The following is a 6,524-nucleotide window of genomic DNA, read 5'->3' on the forward strand; positions in this document are numbered from 1 at the left end:
GGGAAAGAGGGTGAGTCAATGAGAGTACCGAGAAGACGCCATATTTACTATGGCAACTTAGGACAGTTCTGGGGAGAGGAAGAAGAGAGGAATTATCTACCGGCTCCTGATCAAAGGTTTGCCCCATGGGGTGTAAACGTCCTTTTTCTTCAGCGTTACCCACATGTGAGCACCTAGGCAGTCACTCAGTGTCACACAGGGAAGCCCAGATGGAGGCCATTTGGTCAGGGCCCACACAGAATCGGTCAACATAGTAATTAATGGTTAGGATGAAACAAGTGGCCAAAGGAAATCACCTGAGAGGGGAGCCGGAGAGGCTCTGAAGAAGCCTCTGACAGGTAGCTGGTAAGGTAGAATACTGTGCGGCCGTGAAAAAGAATGGCCTAGAGCTCCTTGTGTCTACAAGATGACTCTGACCAAAACGTGTTGAACTGGAAGGCAAGTTGCAGAAGTAGGCACACAGAAAAATTTATATAAAGTTGAAAAACAGGCCAAAGTAAACAGTGTATATAGCAAAGCAATGTTACAGTAAAGGATAAATCCAAAACTGAGAATAGTAGTTACTTCTGGGGAGTGAGGAGGAGATTGGGATGGGGCGAGGGAGAATTTCAATGAGAAATGCTGGTAATGTTATGGTTTTTCTTGTTACTGTTGTTCTTTTTTCTTTTTCTTTTTTCTTTCTTTCTTTTTTTTTTTTTTTTTTTTTTAGTGGAACACTTCACAGATATGCATGTCATCCTTGTATAGTGGCCATGCCAACCTTTGTATTGTTCCAACTTTAGTAGACTGAGGTGAGCACTTATTTTTAAATTGTGGCAAAATACGTATAACATAGGATTTATCATTTAACCATTTTTAAGTGTACAGTTCAGTAGCATTAGTACATTCACATTGTTGTGCAACTGTCACCACCATCCAACTCTAGAACTTTTTCATTATCGTCGTCTTAGTTAGCTTGGGCCAGTATAACAAAATTCCATAGACTGAGTGGCATAAACAACAGACATTTATTTCTCACAGTTCTGGAGGCTGGGAAGTCCAAAGTCAAGGTGCCAGCAGATTCATTTCCCAGTGAGGACTCACTTCTAGCTTTGTAGGCAGCTGCCTTCTCCCTGTGTGCTCCTGGAGCCTTTTCTCAGTATGTGTGTGGAAAGGGATCTTTCTCTCTCTCCCCCTCTTATAAGGGCACTAATCCCATCATAAGGATCCTGCTCTCACAACCTAATCTAAACCTAATCACCTTCCAAAGATTCTATCACACTGGGGTTTAGGGCTTCAACATAAGAGTTTGGGGAGGGGCTTCCCCGGTGGCGCAGTGATTAGGAATCTATCTACCTGCCAATGCAGGGGACATGGGTTCAAGCCCTGGTCCGGGAGGACATGGGTTCAAGCCCTGGTCCGGGAGGATCCCACATGCCGCAGAGCAACTAAGCCCGTGCGCCACAACTACTGAGCCTGCGCTCTAGAGCCCACAAGCTACAACTACTGAGCCCGCGTGCCTAGAGCCTGTGCTCCACAACAAAAGCGGCCACCACAATGAGAAGCCTGCGCACCGCAACAAAGAGTAGCCCCCGCTCGCCGCAACTAGAGAAAGCCCACGTGCAGCAACAAAAACCCAATGCAGCCATAAATAAATAAATTTATTTTTTTTAAAAGTGTTTCAGGAGGAAATAAACATTCAGCCCAAACAATCCCAAACAGAAACTCTACACCTAATGAGTAAATAACTCTCCCCAAATCTCCGTCCACCCAGCCTCTGGAAGCTACCGTTCTGTTTTCCATTTCTATGAACTTGACTACTCTGGGTACTTCAGCTAAGTGGAATCACACCATATTTGTCCTTTTGTGACTGGCTTATTTCACTGAGCGCAATGTCTTCAAGTTTCATCCATATTGTGGCATGGGTCAGAATGTCCTTCTTTTTTAACACTGAATAATATTCCATGGTATGTATATAGCACATTATTCTTCCATTCATCCACTGATGGACATTTGGATTGTTTCTACCTTTTGGCTATTGTGAATAATGCTGCTGTGAAAGTGGTAAAAGTTTTGTTTCTTAAATTGATAACAATATTATTATTTTAAACCATATATATGTTTATTTCCTATTTTTTTAAGCTTAGAACTGCGTAGTATTCTTCTTTATTTTTATACTTGCTCACAGTGGCACAATCTTTATTACTTTGCACGCCAGTAAGTCCAAAAACTAATTTCACAACTTCATTTTACTATGACAAACTCCATATTAGCCATTTCTTATCAAAACAATTGGTACCTTATTAAAGTTATCTTTGTAAACATTCAAACGAACTGATCATTAACTGTGAGACCCCAATAAAAGACAATGAGCAAAGAGTGAATTTTTAAATTATTATTTAAAAAGAAGGGAAGGATGCTGGTGATGGTGGCGTAACAGTGGGAATGTACTTGATGACACAGAACTGTACACTTTAAAATGGTTAAAATGGTCAATTTTATGTTATGTATATTTTACCACTATTTTTTAAAAGAAGAAGAACGGAAGGAGGTAAGGAAAGTGTCAGATCAGGCAAAGCCTTGTGGCTGTGGTGAGGATTTGTTTTGTTCTGGTCTTTGGCCGCACTGCATGGCTTGCGGGATCTTCCCCGACCACGGGTTGAACCCAGGCCACCACAGTGAAAGCCTGGAATCCTAACTACTAGGTCACCAGGGAAATCCCTTATGGTGAGTATTTGAGTCTTTAACAATTTCTATGCATTGCCTGAATTTTTATAAGAATAGATTATGTAGAAGTCCAGGCAAGGTGTTACACCAAGGAAGGAGACCAAATCCTTCATTGATGGCTGGAAAAGTCAGGCCAAGTGGGAGGGTGGGTAGCCTGTCAGAGGCTCCCAGCTCACTGCCAGCAGCACCAGGGTTAGGACTGAGCTGCTGCCCTCTTGCCCGGGGTATGAATGAAGGAACAACTGCCAGTAAGGGATCAGCAGTAAGTAATCAGACAACAGGCATTGACTGAGCACGTGCTACGGGCAAGATCCTTCCTGGGTGCCCAGGGGATAGACAGGCAGGTGAATGAGGGGTGAGTCTACCTGACCTTCAAAAAGCTAGTTCCCAGGTGAGAAGATAAGACTGGGATAGGTACCTGCCAGTACAAGGTGATAAGGGGCCCCTCTGCACTCTGAACACACCCATGTTATAGGCTTATCTTGGTGTGTTAGAGTTATTTATTTACAGGCCATTTTAGCAGGAAGACTGGGGACCCCTTGAGGGCAATCATTGATTCAGACATTTATTTAACTACTGTGTGCCCAGGCACTAATTTGGGGCAGGTGGTATACAGTAGAGGCTTATTAAATGTACATTGCCTAGCATTCAGTAGGCACTCAAATGCTCCTAGAATTGAATAAATAATGCGTGAATAAGTAACTTGCACCAGCCCTGGCACACAGTACGTGTTCAATAAATGTTGAATTGCATAAAGGAAAGACTAGCACAGGGCCTGGCACACAGGAAGTACCCTCCTGCCCTTCTCACCTACCTCCATCCTCAGCCTGAATCCTGGACACTGAAGCCCTGAGACCAAATTGGACGTCCAGACCATCATCATCCATCCATCCATCCATCCATTCAAAAAACATTTATCAAGGATACTGTGTACCAGTCACTGGGGATACTGTAGTGACCAAGGCAAGGACAGGTTTTTCTCTCTCATTTGCTCACATTCTAATGGAAGAGAAAGACAACAGATAAATAAACAAATTAAAAACAACAACAGCAAAACAGCATTAAGTGCTTATGTTGACATTTAGTATACCTAGGTGATATGAGAGACAGCAGGGAGTGGTGGGTGGGATGGATTAATCAGGGAAAGACCACTCTGAGAAGTCTCGAGACTTGAGCTAAAATCTGAAAGGGAGGAAGTGGCCAGCCATGTGAAGATGGGGGGGGGGGGGCGACGCAATCAGGCAGAGGGAACAGCATGTGCAGAGACACCTTGAGACAAGAGTAGACTTGGCTATGGGAAGAACTGTGAGAAGCAAGTAAGCTAAAAGGGGTGGGGTGGGGCAGAGCATGGTGATGGAGCAGTAGTAAGGCACTAGGTCAGATGAAGCTTTCTCTTACCTTTTCTCAAGGGTAAGGAGATTGGGTTTTATTCTAACTCAGATGCAAAGCCATTGGAGGGCTTTAAGCAGGCGTGGTAGGCTGAATAATGACCCACGGAAGACATCCACGTCCTAATCCCTGGAACCTGTGAATACATTAGCGCGTACGGCAGGCAGAAGGGGCTTTGCAGATGTGATCAAGTCAAGAATCTTGAGGGACTTCCCGTGGTGGTACAGTGGGTAAGAATCCACGCTTCCACTGCAGAGGGCACAGGTTCAGTCCCTCGTTGGGCAGCTAAGATCCTGCATGCCGCCCCGTGTAGCAAAGTGAGAGGAGCTTGAGATGGAGAGATTATCCTGAATTGTCCTGATGAACCTAATGTAAACACGAGGGTCCTTATAAGAAGTAGGCAGGAGGGCTCAAGAGAGGAGATAGGACAACAAAAGCAGAGATTGTACTAATAAACTTTGAAGAAGGAGGAAGGGGTCACAAGGCAAGGAGTACAGAAGCTGAAAAAGGCAAGGAAATGGACTTCTCCTCAGAGCTTCCAGAAGGAACCAGCCCTGTCATCACCTTAATCTTAGCTCCTTATGATTCATTTTGGACTTCTGACTTCCAGAAGTGTAGGAGAATACACTTGTACTGTTTTTAAGTCACCACATTTGTGTAGTTTGTTACAGCAGCAGTAGGAAAATTATACAACCAGAGAAGGGACAGGGTCAGATTTGTTTTAGAAAGATTTTGGGGGGTTGCTGTTACGGAATGGCTTTGGAGGCAGAGACATCAGGGAGCAGGTTACTGCAGACCTCCGGGCGAGCAATGGTGGCCTGGGTGAGATGGAAGAGGTGCCGCTGACAAGAAGGGTTCAGATTTTAAGAAAACGTGAAGGGCTGCAGCCGACTGGGTTTTCTGATGGATTAGATGTGGTGGAGAAAGGGCACAGTGAAGGGAAGCAAAGACTCGGGAATGACTCTTAGGGTGGTCAGAGCCCCAATTTCCTCACCTTCTCCGGGGGCCTCTGGAGAGAACCGCAGAACCACATTGCACTTGACAAGCCGTTCCTGGGATGCTGGGCATTTTTATGTGATTAGGCTGGCATAGTTCTTTGGGAAATAAATGCCCTCGGTCTAAAAGGCTTTTACAAGCCAGGGCAGGGGATTAAAGGCAGCCAGGCTGAGGAGAAATTCCAAGGTCAGGAGACAGCTGGGCATGGAGACTTTTAATCTAAACCTAAAACATTTTTATTTTTCACTCCCTGAACCCAGGGTGTCACTTTAAATACGTATTTGGCAACATCCGTTGTTCTATTTTTCTTCTTAATTATACAAAGAGAGATCCTGAAAACAGCTCAGCCCCAGGCCCGGGGAGGTAAAAGAAATTTGGCAGCAGTTGGATGCAGAGACACCAACTAAAACTCTAGTGGACTGAAGTCCTTTTGAAGGAGTGTGGAGACCACCCTGAACTTGGTGTGGTGAGCCCTGACTCAGGGTTTCTAAAAGGAGAATGACAGTCACCAGCTTAGAACAGAAAGAGGACAGATGGGCACGTCTGCAAGATAAAAATATCACTAGCACCAGCATTGCTCCAGTACCTTGAGTTTATTCCCAGGCCTCTGTCCTCTTCTTTCCTTTCATCCTCTGAGCAGAAAACAGCTAACTAGATGATCCATTCACCTTTACAGGCTGCTGCCTACTATATGCCAGGCACCAGGTTCAACTGTTTCTCCGTGTTATCTTGTTTTATGCAGTCAGCTATTCTGTGAGTAGATACTCATAGATATCCTTATCCCCATTTTCTAGATGGGGGATCTGAGGCTTAGAGAGATGAAATATAACTCCAGCTCCCCAGCGTTGGGCCTGGGCTTGTTTGCCCTCAAATCCATTCCTTGCCCTTCCTCTGTTTAGCTCTGTATCACAGGGAGGCCAACCTCTGCAGGCTGCCAAATCAGCTGACTTCCTGTATAGATTGACCAATGGGAGTCAGTGATAGGAGCCTGGTGGGCGGGAGGAGGGGAGAGGCCTGGGTATTTCTCCCTCTCTCTGCCTCGGGTAATATTTCCAGTAGCAGCTACATTTCCTATGTCTCCACCTCCCACCAGACAGTCCCCCTGTGGGTCCACCTTCTGTCTGGTGACCTCAGTCCTTCCTGGGTACCAGAAACACCCCCTGTTCCCTTGGTCCCTCCAATCCCAGGGGTGGTACTGGCCTTCCTTCTGTTGCTAATCTGTAGGTTCTTTACCCTCCCTCCCCTGTTTGCCTGCTTCCATGGTTCTTCCACGACCGAGGAAGCAATTCTTTGCATAAATTCCCCTACTCTAGCATCTGTTTTTCCTGGTTGGATTCTCACTGATTCTCTGCCTTTCGTGAATACTCACAGATTAGCCAATTCATCAGGTTCGGAATGAAACAATTCCCTCTCCTTGAGCACAGCACATCCCA

The 6,524-nt window shown here is 45.4% G+C and overlaps 1 long non-coding RNA gene across 1 annotated transcript; it reads right to left on the reverse strand.

The window, feature by feature from the left end:
- Nucleotides 1-990: 990 nt before the first annotated feature.
- Nucleotides 991-6,004, reverse strand: LOC136792727 (uncharacterized). Its single transcript, XR_010836990.1, has 3 exons — nt 5,678-6,004; nt 4,105-4,461; nt 991-3,705 (listed from the first exon to the last, which is right to left on the reverse strand). It is a non-coding gene; the product is annotated as an uncharacterized lncRNA (long non-coding RNA).
- Between the last annotated feature and the right edge of the window lie 520 nt (nt 6,005-6,524).

The sequence above is a fragment of the Kogia breviceps genome, chromosome 15, assembly GCF_026419965.1.
Source record: "Kogia breviceps isolate mKogBre1 chromosome 15, mKogBre1 haplotype 1, whole genome shotgun sequence".
Classification (NCBI taxonomy): domain Eukaryota; kingdom Metazoa; phylum Chordata; class Mammalia; order Artiodactyla; family Physeteridae; genus Kogia; species Kogia breviceps.